Raw genomic sequence first — 17,524 nt, 5'->3', positions numbered from 1 at the left:
GGTTTGTTTTTGAGTGCTGTAGAAATGACACCATGTTTCTGCCCATGCAGTTTGAAAGATGAGATGCAGGCCGAGCTCAGCCTGCCTCTACCTTGTCCTGGGCAGGTGTGCTCTCGCTGGCACACTCTGTAAAGGCAGACAGGCGTTACCTGCCAGGTGGGCAAACTGCTACAATGCCATTGTAACAGGTACTGGACAGGGAGAGGCGTGCATAATTTTTTCTATTCAGATAGTATTAACTGAGTTTTAGTAGCTTACCATGCAGTGTTACTCCCTAGAGGAAGTACCTCTTCCTGATTTTGCTGAATATTTCTGGCTGTTTTAGGAGTAACTATACTCTATTTCCAGAGGAAATGTGTTCAGACGTGAGCCACCAGAAATTGTGGGCCTGAGAGGAGGAGACTGGAGGTCATTAAGGATTCATGTAGGAATAGAGGCAGAGAATGAAGAAGTTTCACTGGGGGTAGGAGGTGGGTGGTTCAGGCACTTTGAAATGGCTGACTAGTTACTGAATGTTTGTATGGGTCAGGCAATATAAAAGGTTTGGCTTTCAGACAGAAATGTAGGTTTCAGTGCTATTTTAGTGTGTAAGGATTTTTAAAATTTTCAATAAAAAGGAAATTAAATAGGAGTGTAGAGTTTGAAGAAGAGCTCTTAGAAACTAACAAATTATCATCTATTTCATACAGGCAAATTTAAGGATGGAAAAGAGTCTGACGGTGCTTTTAATTACCCATAATGTTTGCAGAGAATTGCATGTGTGTGCTTGGGTGTGTTTTGTTAGCTGCAGATCAAAGTCTGGGGACAAGTTTTACCACTGTCCATAGACAAATGCACTTCTTGAACTTACTTTTTGCTGCCCCTGTGGTGCCTTATTTTTGCCCACATTCCTCCCAAATAAACAGCCCATTGCAAATGTAATGACTGCATCCGAATCAGTGGATTCAGAGTATACAGGTAACAGCACAATAGCCAAGGGCTAATCTGAGCAATGCCCCCCTCCCAACCCTAGTGCTGGTCAAGGCCCGACTCAAACCAGGTTTGTAAAATCTAATTTCTGTAGTTGATATGTAAATATGACTATGAGTCAATTATCTTACTCAATGATAGTCCAGGAAAGCCTAGGGCGCGTTGGGTTCTCCTGCACAACAGCTGGGAATAATTTTTTATTTGGATAATTTTTGGATTCACCTGGGAGGTGTTTGTAGGGTGGCAGTGCCTCCTGAAGGCACACAGGGATAAGCTCCTGCCAGTGTGCGACAGGCAGCTTGTCCCGATGGATCCTGTGAGCTGCACTGACACCTGCCGGCCCTGTGCGCGCAGGAATCGCTCCTGGCAGCGCCTGCAGTGCTCACCCCGCCCTTGAATGTCCATTAAGTGAGGATCTCTCTGCTTTTGGCCTGAGTAAAGGTGAATCCTGGATTACTGCGTCCAGCCGTCCGCTCCTCAGCATAGGAAAGACACGGGACTGTTGGAGCGGGTCCAGAGGAGGCCACAAAGGTGCTCAGAGGGCTGCATCACCTGTCCTGTATAGACAGACTGAGAGAGCTGGGCTTCACTTTTGGAGAAGGGGAGGCTACATGGAGACCTTCCAGTAGCCTTCCAGTAGCTAAAGGGGGGTCTACAAGAAAGCTGAGGACAAACTTTTTAGCAGGGCCTGATGCAATATGAGAAAGGGTAGTGGTTTAAACTAAAAGAGTAGATTTAGAGTGGATACAAGGAAAAAGTTTTTTATTATGAGGGTGGTTAAACAGTGGCATAGGTTGTCCAGAGAGATGGTGGATGCTCCATCCCTGGGAACACCTGAGAGCAGGTTGGTCAGGGCTCTGAGCAATCTGATCTAGTTCAAGATGTCCCTGCACATAGCACAGGGATTGCACTAGATGAGCCTTAAAGGTCACTTCCAACCCAAATCATTCTATGATTTGAAGATTAGGCGCTGTGGGAGAAAAAGGTTGGAGATACTGTTTTAGGGGACGCCTGATATAAGAAGACATTTGGTGGCAAAATCCTGCTATCTGTAGAGAAATAGATACTGTGTTTGCAGACTGCGTCTTCAAAAGCACTAAAAAATACGCGTTCCCATTAATGCTCACTAAATGTCTATTTCTCAGTGGTTTGAACACATTTTAAAATCTCATTTTTTTTTATTTCTGTTCAAAAAGCATTTTTTTCCATCATAAACATTGAGAAAACAAAATCATGAAAATATTTATTCAGCTCTGAACTGACTTTAGGGATAGCTATCTTGATTCCTGCAGATTTAATAAGAAAGTTTCTAGGACTACTATGCCTAGATCTGCATAATGAAGGAATTAAAACTGTGATTGCAGCATATTTTTAGTGAGCAATAAACATTAGGAATCCTACTGGGTGACCCTGAAATATAATTAGGCCTAGTTCTGTGGAATTATTTTGCTGCGAATACAAAGAAATGGAAAAAAATTAAATGGGTTTAATATTCTTTTTTTTTGTACTTTAAAGGAATACCAAGGTGTTAAGAGAGAAAACACTATTTGACAGACTTTGATTCTGATTAATTCTTTAGTGTTTAATCACCCTGATTTCATAAGAGTTTGAACTTAACACATAATATATGATCAAGCCCTTTAATTATGTTTATTTTCTTTTAAGCCATAGAGCCATTGATCTCCTCTAATCTGACATTCCATATAACATGGAATTTCACTTACTTTTGCATTAAGCCACTGTTCCCCCTTCTGGCTCCAAGGGTTCAAGCCTTCATCTCTCATTTCCCACCTTCAAGCTATAAGCTTGCTGCTGACCCCCTTGAAGCTGTTTCACTGTACTAAAAGTATTAAAGAGCTGTGATATGTCTCTCTCTCTCTAGCCACAGGAGTCAAGACTAGGAACTAGACAATTTCTTGAGTGGGGGAAACCTATGCTCCAGGTTCTCCTCAAAGGAATTCTTTTGCATTTTAATATGAAACACTCAGTGATGAAACAACTCTGGGAGCAGACACTAGGACTTTCATAATCCAGTGATGTTCCCTGCATTTTGCACCCTTTATTTCCCCTCATTAATTTTGGATCCTTTTCTGCAAAGCGGGACACCTTCAGCAAGAGAGATCAAATGACTGATAGCTCTTTGATTAAAGCACACACCTGAAAGAAATTAAAAATAAGAAAAGGAAAAGAAAAAGACCAACTTTAGTCTGAAACAGAGAATTAGCTTTGCATTTTCTTCACTTGGATTGACTGCACCAGCCTACTTCCTAGTAGAGTGTATCCTCGTTTTGTGTTTTAAAGGATAAAGAACAGTAGAGTATGAGGCAAATTAGTTTTATAAGAAGCTAAAGGGCTGTGAATGAGAGGATGGAAGAACCTACCTGCAGCATAAGTTGGCTAAAGAAGGGCGGCATCTCAGGTCAGTGTTTCTGGTTGGCTGATTTAGGCATTTCTCCCTTCAAACTCATGAGTCATTAAGAGCATATCCTGAAACATCTGCTCTGTGCCATGGGCTCTGGAGTGTGCTCTAATAGCCAGATGAAACAGTTAAGTGAAACTTAGTATGCCTTATTTTGTGCTTAATGAGAAGTAATGCCTTACAAAAAGTTTATGGCACTAGATCCAGCGAAGGGCTTGGACAGTATCTAACATGTGGGTTTCGTTTCTCAAGCACAGAAACCTTTGGGGGGAATGCAAAGGCTTCTTGTAGACTGTATGGGGAGAAGTCTGATCCATCAGTGTCATATTTAAAACAATCTACATATTGGACATGGTAAAATGTGAGGATGAGAATGTATTCTAAGTTTTACACCTTTCTAGAGCAAGGTGCTTTATGTGGAGTAAGTAGAGACATCTGTCTGTGCAGTGTCCCTGAGCTACACATCTGAAAACAGCTCATTCTACACAGTGAACAGTCATTCATAAAACACATCCACCAGTTAAGTAGATAATGCACATTTTTCATACAATGTGTACTGTTTACATCACTTGCTCAGCTACTACGGGTTCAAAGAACAAGTTCCTATTAAACCCATAGCCACAACCCATGGAAAGCACCTACAGACTATGACATTTTGAGAAAGAACAGTTTCCCTTCTTTCTGAAGCTGTGCAACAGTGCAGGAAGGCATTTGGGATCCCTTGTGCAACAGAGGAAAAGGTATGATTTGGTAGCCTGGCTGCAGGGCACAGAACTAAAGGGATTAAGATGTGTGGTTTAAACACTTGCTTCTGTGACCTGATCACTACTTTTTCCACAGGAGAACAGTTTCAAGAGGAGGGAATGAAAAGATTACTTATGTCAGTATAGGTTGGTGATGGAAGGTATGTTTTTGGACACTGTCAAGCTGAAAACAGTTCTCATTTTCTAGGTAAATGACCTAACCATTAAGCTGCTGATTATTAAGTGATTGCTACAGTCTTCTCTGTCAACCCATTAAAAAAAAAAAAAGAAAAAAATAGGGTAGGAGCACTGCCCCATGTTTTATACAAAGTGGTGTCTCAGAGTAGCCTTTTCATAACTGGGGACCCCTAAGAGCTAGAAAGTAAGAAAGGCTGCTTTTTGGATGCTTGGCTCCTAAAGGATATCAGTTGAAAAAAGCCCATGCTTAGATTCTGAGTGTATGTGGGAGCACTGAGGTGCTGAGACTGAAGTAGTTCAGGGCATGCTGGGGAGTATAGTTCCCAGTGCCTGGGGAATTGGGAAATCAGACAGGGAGTAAGGTTGTAATTGCAGGTGCTTGCAGGTACAGCAGGTGCTGAACAAGGTGTTTTAAAAAACAAGTTTGAACCTGGACAATACAATTCTGCTTAATACTTGCTGTAATATTGTATTACATTTAGTCCATGCACCCTAACTCATGCAGTTAGTTCTCTTCAGAAATATTTAATGTATTTTTTAAATCAAACTTACTGCTGATGAGTTTTTTCCCACCAAAAATCAACACTTTCTCATGTTCGAGGATGGATTAGGAAGATTGAGCTAGGGACCACTTTTGAGCAACCTGGACATGCACAAGTCCAAGAGAGGGACAGCTGGAATGGAACAACCCTGTACAACAGTCCAAGCTGGGAACTGGCTGGCTAGAAGGCAACTCTGCTGCAAAAGGGGAGATGTACCCAAAATCAGATGTTTGAGCTTCTGATGAAGGTTGAATGGGAGTGAGCAGTGTGCCTGTGTGGTGAGGACATCTGCCCACAGACTGGGCTGGGTTTAATCAGTCTTCAACTACCTAAACTGAAGGTACATAGCAAACAGCCAGACTTTTCTCAGGGATGTGCAGTAGAAGGTGGAAGAACAATGGGCACAATTTGGAGCAAGGGAAATTTCAGACAGGTACAAGAGGAAAAAAAATATTCCCAGTGAGACTAGCTAAGCACTGGCACAGCTTGTCTGGAGAGGCTGTGGCTTTCCCATTCCTTGGAGATACAAACCCTTGACTGACCAAGGCCCTGGACATCCTGTCCTGGCTTTGAAGTTGCCCCTGCTTTGAGCACAGATTTCTGCTCACAGATTACCCTGGTACTTTGAGCCGGGTTCAGACCAAATGGCCTTGAGAGGCCCATTCCAGCCTTACTTACTCTTTGATTAACTATTATATTCTTAGATTATGCACAGTGTATTGTACAAATACCTGAACTAATTTTAGGTGATTAAGTTTGGAAACAGATGGTTTCTCTGTAGTAACTAAGCTTGGTCCCATTTGGGCAACTGGATTCATGGTCAGTACTAGACTTTATATCATATTCAGGCTACTTCATAGCAACACATATATATATATATATATATATATATATATATGATAATACAGCATAGAGGTAGTATAGACATACCCAATTACCACCATACCGCTCTCCAGGAACCAATATCCTTTACCAGAACTATCAATAACAGGGCCTCATCATCAGAAAATATACTATAGTACCAAAAAGCCCTTTTCCCAGCTCATTTCTTTCAAATTTACATGTCTTCTGGTGTAACGGCTTTTTCCCAGCAAGTAACTTCTAGGAGTGTAAATTTGTCTGATCTAAAAGGGTTTAGTAATAAACAGGTATCTTATTTTGACAATGACTGTTTGTTCCATCCAGACAGAAAAAATTCACAGTGAGCTTTTGGCTCTTCTCTGTTATTTTTAGACTCCAAGTATTTTTCAACAAGGAGGTTTTCTGTTTAAGAGAATGGACAGTCACCTAGCAAATCTTCTTGGTACTAATAATACTAATTTTTGAATGGGCCATGTTTGTAGAATATCTTACAACATTATGATACGATATATATATATAAATACAGCAAAATATTTTTAGTCAGCTTTTACTTTATAACCTTGCAACAGAATTAAATTAATTTGAAAAAGAAAACCTTGTTGAAATCAGTAAGCTTATTAATGATGGTAAGGGTTAGTTTTTTACAAAGAAAAATTACTGTTTACTGTATTTCAAAAAAGTTTTATGGTATGAAGAATAATATGATATATATATAACTAGAAGTAATGGGAGGAAATTAAAAATAATTTAAACTTCCTGAAAATGAGTTCTATTAGACTGTAAAATAAGTTCCCAGGGGAAGCTGTAGAAGCCTCATTATATGGCTTATTTAAAACTAGATTAGATGAAGTGCCTGAAGGGAGCAAGCTTGGGCTGTTTCCTGTAAGGCTGAAGGAGATTACCTCAGGTATTTTTTTCCTTCTGAAATATTTTATTCTGTGATGTGGTCTGGGAAAGTCTTGTTCACTCTTATATGGGAATATTTTGCTCCTCTTTCTACAATACTTCTGTGTGATTTTTAAGATGAACTTTTTTTGGTTTTTTACCATTATAGGAGTTTATAGGTCTTTATACTGATATGTAGCACACTAACTGTGAGTAAAACCAATATTTTTTTAATATAACATCAGGAATAACTTGACAAAGGTAGAAGTATCCACACATGCCTTAGTTTTTCTTCTTGGTTTTAGAGTTAGAAATTTACTGTTAAGGTGGTTGTCATTACAAACTTGACTCTACATATCCATGGATGGCCTGAAAGTTTTTGTGATCATGATGCAAGCCCATGATACCTGTGAGTGCAGACTTGTGCATGCTGGAGGGTGATCTCAGCCCTCACCCAGGGCTCAGCCACAGTTTGGATGGGTACATGAGGGAGCTTGGAGGTTAACTGTGAAGCTCCTCTGTAAAAGGCCAGATATATTTATTATTCTCTGCATCAGTGACTGTTCAGCTATTTCATATCAAGTGGAACAGTCCCAGAATAAAAGGATGTAGGAGAATGGCTACATAGGCATTAGTGACTGCATATCTGAGATGGCTGTTTGGTTTTCTCACCACACAGAAGCAGCTCTGCAGCGTTTAACATCCTGCTTTGCAGACGCTGCTGAGCTCTTTGGGCTGGAAGTCAGCTTAAAGAAGACTGAAGTTCTCTATCAACCTCAGGAAGTCTTCCATCATCCCCATATCACCATTGGCAAATCAGAACTCAAAGCAGTCCAGCAATTTAATTACCTAGGCAGCCTCATCTCCTCGGATGGTAAGATTGATGGAGAGATAGACAACAGGTTAGCAAAGGCATATAGTGCCTTCGGAAAGCTTCATAAAAGAGTTTGGTGAAATAAACACTTGAAGAAAAGTACAAAGATCAGTGTTTACAAAGCCATTGTGCTGTCCACTCTTTTATATGGTTCCGAATCATGGGTCATCTACCGCCACCACCTGCGTCTCCTAGAATGCTTCCACGAGCACTGCCTCTGTACAATCCTAAACATCCATGGTCAGATTATGTGACTAATACGTCTGTTCTAGAACAAGCAGCAATCACAAGTATTGAGGCCATGTTGCTGAGAACGCAGCTGCGTTGGGCAGGACACGTCTCAAGGACGAAGGACCACCGCCTCCCTAAGATCCTGCTTTATGGTGAACTTGCCACTGGCCGCCACATGAGGGGAGCCCCAAAGAGAAGATACAAGGACTCCCTGAAACAACATCTCAGCCTTGGGCATATTGATCACCATAACTGGTCTACTCTGGCCTCCAATCGGGAGGCCTGGAGACACACCATCTGTAACGCTGCTGATGCCTTTGAGAAAGCACGCAGGATCACCCTTGAGGAGAAAAGACAACGCAGAAAGAATCTTGCCTTGCAGAATATACCACCTAAGGAGTCTTTGTGCTGTGCCTTTTGCAACCGGACATGTCTATCTTATATTGGCCTTTTTAGCCACCAGCGCGCTTGTAACAAACGTGGGTAGAGCCCTTCCCAAATCTTTGTTTGCGAAGCCCAGCCATGATGATGATTCTGGAAAGATCAGCACTGTGCAGTTTCACAGAAATTCTCTTCCATAAACATGGAAAATCTTCAACACTTTTTTTTTTTTGTTCTCTAGCTTAGTCTCCATTATAAACTCATAAGACATATATGATCTGAGCTTTCCTTATTTGTAGTTTTTACTTCCACAAGAGGCAATAGTTTCTTCTACAGTGGCTTTAGAAAAGATTTTGTATAGAACAAAACATTTTGCTGGTCTTTATAGCACTCTATTTGATTTTTTGGCAAGTATTCAGTCAGGGTGCAAAGTCTCAAAATAACTAAGGGACCAATGGCCTATAAATTTACAGTTCTACAGTATGAATCCACAGTATCTGCTCCAACAAGTTATGATTTCATAGCTGATGCCAGAGGGAGTGTAGACATTCATTTAATTTTGGATCATTAGATCCAAAGCTGTCCTGCTGGTTATGGCACGCTATTATTTTTGTCCCTGTCAAAACCAATGAACAGTTGTACTAGTGATTGGCTTAGCTGACCAGAGATGCTCAAAACAGAAGATTAATGATGAAGAGCTGGATCATGCACCGAATGTTTCAAGCAAGATTAAAAGAGAGGGGAAATGAAATTTTTGTTTGAAATACATTTATGTAGCACTTACATTAATGTGACAATATAATTGCAATGCTTTCATCAAGAAAAAGATGTATAGTTTATAGTACATTTAAACAATTAATAGATTATTTTTAAAAATTTTTACTTGAAATGACTTTTCTTTACCTGTAGTTATGCAAGATCAATCCTGTAATACAAAAATGTCTTCATCACCAGATGGCATATTGTCATCCACTGCAACACTGCTAAGTGACCATTCAACTGTCATGGATGGCAAGTGCACAGATTTCTTTAAAATTGTGATTAAATTTCACCACTTCCAGAAATACTGCTAGATGAATTTTCTGAGTCCATTGGGTATGTATGATAGGGCTTTCATAGAAGGTGGGGGCTACTGGGGTGGGTTTTGTGAGAAGCTGCTGGAAGCTTCCCCCATGTCTTGACAGAGGCAATACCAGTCGGCTTCACTCGACTCCAGTCCACTGATGGCCAAGTCCGAACACATCAGTGGCACTGGGAGCACCTCTGGGATAACAGAGTTAAAAAGGGGGAAAAACTTATTGCATGGGAGCCAGGAGAGTGAGAATATGTGAGAGCAACATATGCACCTATGTGCAGACAGAAAGGTCAGTGCAGAAGGAAGGGCAGGAGGTGCTCCAGGTGCTGGAGCTGAGGTTCCCCTGCAGCTTGTGGTACAGCCTATGGTGAGGCAGCTGTGCCCCTGCAGCCCGTGGAGGTCCATGAGGGAGCAGAGATCCACCTGCAGCCTGTGTAGGGCTCCATTCCAGAGCAAAGGGATGCCCAAAAGAGGCTGTGACCCTGTGGGAAGCCTGTGCTGGACCAGGGTCCTGGCCCTGTGGAGAGGGGCCCACACTGGAGCAGGGGAAGAGTGTGAAGAGTTCTCCCCCTCAGGAGGAAGGAGTGGCAGAGACAATGTGTGATGAACTGACCACAGCTTCCATTCCCCATCTCCCTGAACTGCGGCGGGGAGGAGATAGAGAAAATAGGGAGAAGTTAAGTCTGTTTTGCCCGTGTTGGTAACTAGTGAGTGATTTCTCCTTGCCCTCATCTGAACCCACAAGCCTTTTGATATATTTTCTCTCCCCAGCCCACCTGAGGGGGGCAGTAACAGAGCAGCTTTGGTGGGCACCTGGTGTCCAGCCAGGGTCAGCTCACCACAGTGGGCTTTGTTCTTTCACCAACTTCCTTCCTCTAATTAACATTTTCTTACATTTTTTCACTTGAGCTGAGAGTGTGTCCCATTCCTTACCTCCAAATCTGCTATGAAGTTTTCAGTTTTTGTCAGGACACATTTGCAGAGTCTTACAGTTTGTATTACATACTATCCTTGGGCTCCTTGGGGATTGTGTGTATCAAAACTGTGTGATCAAAACAGGACACTGGCAAAAATGGTGTGCTGATCTGTGCAAAATTACAAACCTGGGAGATATTGAAGAATAGTTTTATATACTCGGTAGATTAGGGATACTTTTTCTGCAGCACATTTTTTCCCTATTTAACAATAGCAATCAATTTGAAGCAGTGGCTTGGCTAAGTAAGAAAGAGATTAAGATATTATGTTGACCAGGTAGCAAAATATTTCGATTTCACCAAAATACAACTGGCCACCAGGTGGAGACTTTGTATTAATTTTCTCAAAACAAAGCTACAAGAAAAGATATCAGCCTAAGAAGCCATTTGCACAAAAATAAAATAATCTCATTTATTTTCCAGGTCTTCTTGTAGATAATTCTTGCAATGAAAAGTTTCCCAAGCTGATCTGAGGAGGCTAAACCTTAATTCTTCAAAAAAAAGAGAAGCATAGAGTATAAGATTTAGCAACATATTGCTGAATTGTTTCGTAAAATAATGGAATTTGCTAAAGTTAAATATGTTCTATCTTCCTGATTCTTCTTTTTAAGTGGCGGGGAATTGACCAATCTGGAATTATTGTCATTAAAAATGACCTATTTATAAAAACTCTTTAGCCTTTAGAATTTGCAGCAGGTTTAAATAACATTTATCTTTGTGTAGCATACTTAATAGCAAAGACATAATTGCATGCTTTTCTGTAAGTGGAAGTCACTAAATGCAAATACTAATAGACAGTGTCATCTATAACAATCTGCAAATTTATGGAGGAAATTGGTTTTTCCAGGCTAGCTATTTATTAATATGGAGGAGAGTAGTATGAAATTGGGGCTCCACCATATTTCTTTACATTTTTATACCATGAAGAGGCTGCAGAAAGAGGTGAGGATCCATTGCCCTGTAACTAATCTGGCTGGAGAATTTCAGTAATAGGGCAGGAATGTAAAGCCATTCTTTTCTCTCTAATCAGAAATAATACCATTTTTCAGCTACAGACTAGTTATTTGGAAAGGGGTGATTTGTGAGTAAATCTGGGTGAGTAAAGGAAATGAAAGGCTGATACCATGAATCAGATGATTTAGTTTATGCAGAAGCTTATCCCCGCAAAAAATGAGGATGAGGTGATCTTGGATAGGACCTGAAGGCAGATGAGGAATGAGGCTGTGATGGGAATGAGGAGCAGAGGGGTCTCACTGGGATTTCTGCAGTATTCTGCTACTCTGCACTTTGGTGTGCTTAATTTATTTCCCGGTTTTCATCCTGAAGAACAAAAAAAAAGGATACCACCCTTATTGCTCCTTTTGGTGTATCCCATCAGCAAATACATTTGAAAAATGCTCATTTGAAAGAAAGAACAAATGGAATTAAAGCTTAAGCCAGGGCTGGTGAATCCACTTTGGGCCTGAGGACAAACACAATATTTATTTGTAGCAGTGAAAGGGAGTTTTGGAATGGAAGGAGATGCTCTGGTGGAAAACTGGTGACTGACAGCGTTTCAAAAGAAGAAAAATGAAAGTTAAATAAGTAAATACTAGAAAAACAGTTTTAAAGATTCAAAAGGACTTCTAGGATCAAGTAGTTCATGGGAGCTGGGCAGCTGAGGAATTTTCTACAGGTTTTGATTTGCTCTAGATTTGGTGTGAAACCTGCAGGTATAAAGCTGTGAAGGTACCCAGTGAGTTCTACTGGGGTTACTACTGCATCTAAATGTGATTCTAGGTCACACTCATCCCTTGTGTGCTGTGGAAGAGATCCAGAGTGCCTTAGGCCAGCTAAACCTGGATGGGCTTTCAGTTTTCAGTACAGGACTAAGGATTAGTTTTCCTTCTATTATCCACATCAATCTTCTGATTTTTTCTTGAGATACAGAACAAATTTTGGAAAGGTATTTCATCTTAATTTGAACTAATCACTTGATTAGCCATTCATCGTGGCTAATTGACCATTTGTCATTAGAAATGTTCATCTTTAGTTTTATTAAGAATTTGCCTTTTTTAACTTCCAGCCATTGGTGGTGTTTGGTGCTTCGCAGTTTGGCTTTCTAAGGAGTTCATTGTGTATCACTAGGAAAATACCCAAAGACTGAAAAAAGACCTCCACAATTAGTGTGCTTTAGTGCTGTTTGTACATGAGGGATGTGTGGCCCTTTGAGGGCAGATTCTCCAAGAGTGGACTGTTTGTGCAGTCAAACATAGTTCAATGTGGTTAGAAGGAGGAGAATCTAGCACTTAAAATAAGTTCTGAAAACTGTCCGATGTCCCTCATATTATTTGGAGTCACTGTTAGTGTGAAATACTAAGTGGGGCAAAGCTTGTGCTCCCATCTTCAGGGTTCATTCTCATATCCACATTAGACCTTCTACGGTGGTGCAACCCACAGTTCTTCAAGGTGATGTTTTGCTTCTATATTACTGAGATTAGTTTTATAAAGGGAGACTGTTACATAATCTGCAGGTTTAAATGTGTACCTTAATATTTGCCCTTCTTTTAAAATTTATACTTATTTTCTTCTGTGTATTTCTGAGCAAAAGAGTTTCAACAGATTCTTTAAAGGGCGGTGAGGTTCATAGACCTTATTTAATGATTGACCAGTATGCTTAAGCTGAAGAAGAGCATTAATTGCAGCAAAATATTAAACCCCTTATTGAGATTTTTTTCTTTTAATACAGCTTTTGAGCTTTGTTGAAATAAATCAGAATAACAGACTGTCATGGACATTATTTGCATTTGATCAATGCATGTGCCGGCCTAAGCTGCTGAACTATTCAGCAGGCTGAAGGTTTGCACCATTGTCCTTGTTCGTGCAGATATCACAGAGGAAAAGATTAAGAGCATTATAACTTTAGCATAAAACTAAGTAATATAATAGGAAAAGATGGTCTACATATGAAAAAAGGAAAATTTGCACGGGCTTACTTTTATCCAAACATTTGACCTTCATCTTAGATGGTTTAAAAAGGACGAGGGAAAACCTATACCCATTTGTCCTGGTGCAGTAATCTGAAAGTTAATACATTGGGAAGTATTTCGCACTAACTCTGAACTGGATGTGCAATTTTATTTTTTTTTAATTAAAACCTGCATTTCTCATTCCACTTCTGTGATGGCCAACCAACTGCCCTGTTGGAAAGTAATAATATTTTGCATTTACTTAGCATTCCTCATCGAAATATCTGGAAATCTGCTTTTTCTGATGTATCAGTCATTTCATCATTCAGATCTTCCACTGGCTCTTTCTGTAAGCAACACTGAGTTTGAACTGTCTTCAGAGCACTTGACAGCTCTGTCTCTGGTTGTATCTTGGATTTTGTGTTCTGTCAAGTCCCCTTGACCTGGCTTTTTAAACCTTCCTGAGGTTCAAACACTAGTTTTGCTGGTAGCATCCTCACAGTAGTTTATGATTTTATCATGCCGTCCTTCAGGAGAACATTTCTCTTTTCTGCAGTCACTAAACCACTCACGTCTCTTTACTCGAAGACTTAGAATTTCAATTTTTGACATATATACTAGAACTGAGTCTATAGCAATATAAAATAAACTAAAGGAAAAGGAATTCTTAAATCTGAATCCCCCTAAAAGTCTTAAAGCATAGACATCTGCCATTTCAAGTTGACAGAATTTAGCTTTCTCTGATTGTGATGAATTGCCCAGCACTGAATACAGAATTGATGGCTGTGGAAATCACTTTCTGCTGTGTAGGTCTTGCCACTGGCAGGTTAGAAGCACCTAAGGAGAAGGGGAACTGAAGGCATCATTTTTTGTACATTTATTGTCTTCAGTATTATTAATTTAAAGAAAAGTTTCAGTTCCAAAATGATGGTTCACATTTTTACGTACATTCTTATATTCCAATAATGGTACTGCTGGATTCAAGAAGAATTGCATTGAGTAAGGGAGGTTCTGCAGGAGTCTAGCAAAAAGTACTCAGCTAGCAACTTCACAGTCGTCCTCTCTACCCACAAAATTGGATCTGCAGGGATTTGAATGTGCTCACTGCATTTCACTCTCTCTTTATTTGAATCCATTATGTATTTTATATTTCTTATTCTGACAAAACAATCAAACAGAATGGGAATGACATATTTAAGGGTGGTTATAGAAGCGTTTAAGGCAGTATAAAAAAGTGAGATGGTCTGGTTACTAAATCATTCTAATAAAGGACAGCATTGCTTAGTTTTATTTTATAGTCTCCTGAACAATAAAAACAGTACCTTCTCCACTATTTTCATTTTTAGTGAAAGCAACTGTTCAGGAGAATAAGATGGGAAAAACATAAGATGTATTGAAATAATTATGCTAATATTCAAAGCAACAACTTGCAAGTCAGTGCTATATAAAAAATGTTTCCTTCTTTTTCTGATTTTTTTTTTTAATACGAAACATCTATCAAGTAAACAGGAAAGGAAAACTGTCTTTTTCTGAGTGGTTTCATTTCCAGTGTTTCTTTGACTTCCCCTCAAGGGTCAGACTCAATAAACAGCTGTGCACTGTGTGTGAATAAAATCAGTGTTGCAGAACCGCATAGCACACCAACAGAAAAGGGTTTTAATTCTTTTCTCTTTGAGTGTAACTGGGACACTTATGAATTTAACTTTTCCCATTCTAGTATTTGCTTTCAGTGCTTTCATCAAGGAAGAATTCAAAACAAGAAACAGCTGGAGCCTTTTCTTTACACTTCACCTGCTATTCACATCAATAACCCTTCAAAACATAAATGTGCTGGCAACTCACACACAATTTTCGCTGCACCCACTTTTGTGTGGAGAACAAAAGTAGTTTCATCATCTCACTCAGGATAACAAATATTAGAAATCTGCATGACACCATTGTCTGGGAAATCTCTTATTTCCTATGTTAAAGGACAAAAACCTGACTCACACATCAAGGGTATTCTGGTCTATATTTAAAAAGATACATGTATATTCTTCATTTGTGTGCATTTTTTTTTCTTCTTGAATCATAAAGATCAAGATACACCTTTTATCAGGCACAAGACACAAACAACAGCATTTAAGTGTAGAGAGGGTGTATTGTATATAAGTTCCTCAATGGTTGTAAGGCACCTGGGGAAAGGTGCTTGACTGTGTGATCCTTGGCTGACCGGGTAGCTTCTGGATGGTGAGAATAGCCCATCTATGTTAGTTGTTGACAGAATTGCCTTTAAATAATTAAGTTGCAGAGCAGGGGACAATGGTAGATGCTTACATTGTGCACGTCTGTGTCAGGGGGAGCTACAGCACATTACACAGCTGTTGGTTGTTCCACCTTTTGCCACAAAGATGGCCAGGTGTTCTTCCAAGCACCCAGGAGATCTTTAGCTGCCTGTTTGGGCTTCCTAAGTGACCATGAATGTATACTGCACATAAGGACACTGTGGACATTTTGGGATAGATCTCAGGGGCTATATTTCATATAGCTTATGATAGCATTCAGTCTAAGTGCATCCCACATGGTCTGCAGTGAGCAGTCATGGAGAAGAGCTTGGGTCTGTGTAATTTTTGTTAGCAGACGTAATAAAAAATATTGGCTATATAACCAGTTTATATAGGTCTTGGCATTGTTTCCCAGGTAGTTGCCTGAGGAGGCCTTACTGAAGGGGGCAAGGACACAGAGATGGATGGGCAATGGAGTGTTGCAAATCCTCACAGATTTACTCTGGGAGATTTTAGAGTTTCAGAGAAGATTCCATATTTCATTCTGTGCCAGGCTAGCCTGCAAACATGAACTGAATGAGTCTTCCTGGGTTATCAAATTAATCTTCTGGCTGTTTTTAAGTCATCCAGATAAACGGGAACAATTTTGCCCTGATCTTGCTGATGTCTCATAATGGCGCAAGAAACATCTCGTCTTCCTCGTGTTCCTATAGGATCTAATGTAACTAGAAGCAAGACTGTTTTTAAAGTCCTTGGAAGCTTTTCAGGTTTTTTTTTGGTGCAAATAAAACAATATTTTCTTTGTGCACATGGCCAAGTAGTCCACACAGAATGAGGTTTTCTCAATTGCCTGTCTCAGAAATGAAAACCGAGGAATGGTGGTTTCATGTTTCGTGATTAAGATTTGTAAGAGGAACATATTCGTGCTTTCACTTATGTAACTTGATGAGAAATGAGCTATGCCAGCTACGATGTCTTTTATCTCCCTGAAATGTGCACATTCAAAGGTTACCTGTGTAAGCCTAAGTCGGTGGAGACTAATAGACACACCTAGGGAAATACTTTCTCTCATGGAATAGGTGTCCTGGAAGCTGCTTTAACCATCTTGCTTTTCTGTATGGACTACAGAGGTAGCTTAGAGACAGAAAACTGTCTTAGATGCCTAAAGTTAAGATGGTTGTATCCTATCTCTATCGAACAGACCCGAATTAGGCAGGACAATTTATTGGTCGCTGTCCTGCTCTATAAGGCTCCACAGTCAGAGCGCAGGCTACAAGTGCTTCCTATCATTAACAACCAAGATGACTAACTCAGATTTTTTGAATCAGCACATTAAATCTCAGCATGTCATTTTTAGTTGTTAGCTTGCCTTAGGTTGTTTCAGTCTGACCTCTAGCCTCTATAGTGAAAAAAACCCGATATCCAATTTTATTCATTTACCTATTTAATACAAATTAGTTTCCTTGTAGCTTGAGCCTTGAAGGAGGCAAGAACCTTTGTGTGAATTTTTGGTGGATCACAATAAAGATCACAATAAAGATCCGTCTGTGCACTAACAGCGTATGCCCAGGGACAATTTCTGCTGCACATTGACAGTTTGACAGACATGATTTTTTTCCTGATCCTTAGAAGAAATGAAAAGATTTTTCAGACTTCCTAAAGATGCTGATTCCCAAAGCTCTACGAGTTTTTTATTAAAGCATTCCAGTGTCTCAGCATCCAGACTTGTGCCCTCGTAGTTGATAGTCAAGGGGGATATTTGCAGGACTGACTGCACAGTGACCTCAGGTTTCCAGCAGCAGCAAAAATGCCTTGGGGAAACTCAAGAGATTTATCATAATGCTGTTTGTTTACAGGAACTTCCAGGTACAACAGAGACTGATGAGAACTGTACCATACAGCCTAAACAGTAAAGAGCTTAGCAAGAACAATATAGAAAGACAGGCAGTCCAATATTTACATTGTATACAAAATTTTTCTCTGCTCGGTGGTGTTAAGAGTTCCCCAGAGCTGTTTGCCTTGATATGCTGACATTGCTGGGCCTACAGTTCAACACACTGCATTGGGTATAAATTCAAGGGGCTTTTTTTCTCCCTCGTTTTTCCTTAAGGCTGGTCAAACTTTGCAGAAAGTTAAATATTTTAAGGAGGATTTGGCTTA

At 40.0% G+C, this 17,524-nt stretch overlaps 1 protein-coding gene across 3 annotated transcripts in view; it reads left to right on the top strand.

Annotated features, from left to right (window-relative positions):
• TDRD15 (tudor domain containing 15) overlaps positions 1-17,524 on the top strand; it is an 84,321-nt gene that overhangs the window by 12,171 nt on the left and 54,626 nt on the right. The gene's annotated exons all lie outside the window — the stretch shown is intronic.

This window comes from Neopelma chrysocephalum, unplaced genomic scaffold (genome assembly GCF_003984885.1).
Source record: "Neopelma chrysocephalum unplaced genomic scaffold, ASM398488v2 Primary Assembly neopelma1_80b, whole genome shotgun sequence".
NCBI classification, from domain to species: Eukaryota; Metazoa; Chordata; class Aves; order Passeriformes; family Pipridae; genus Neopelma; species Neopelma chrysocephalum.
The sequence above is the reverse complement of the archived record's forward strand: the minus strand, read 5'-3'. Positions and strand labels throughout refer to the sequence as shown.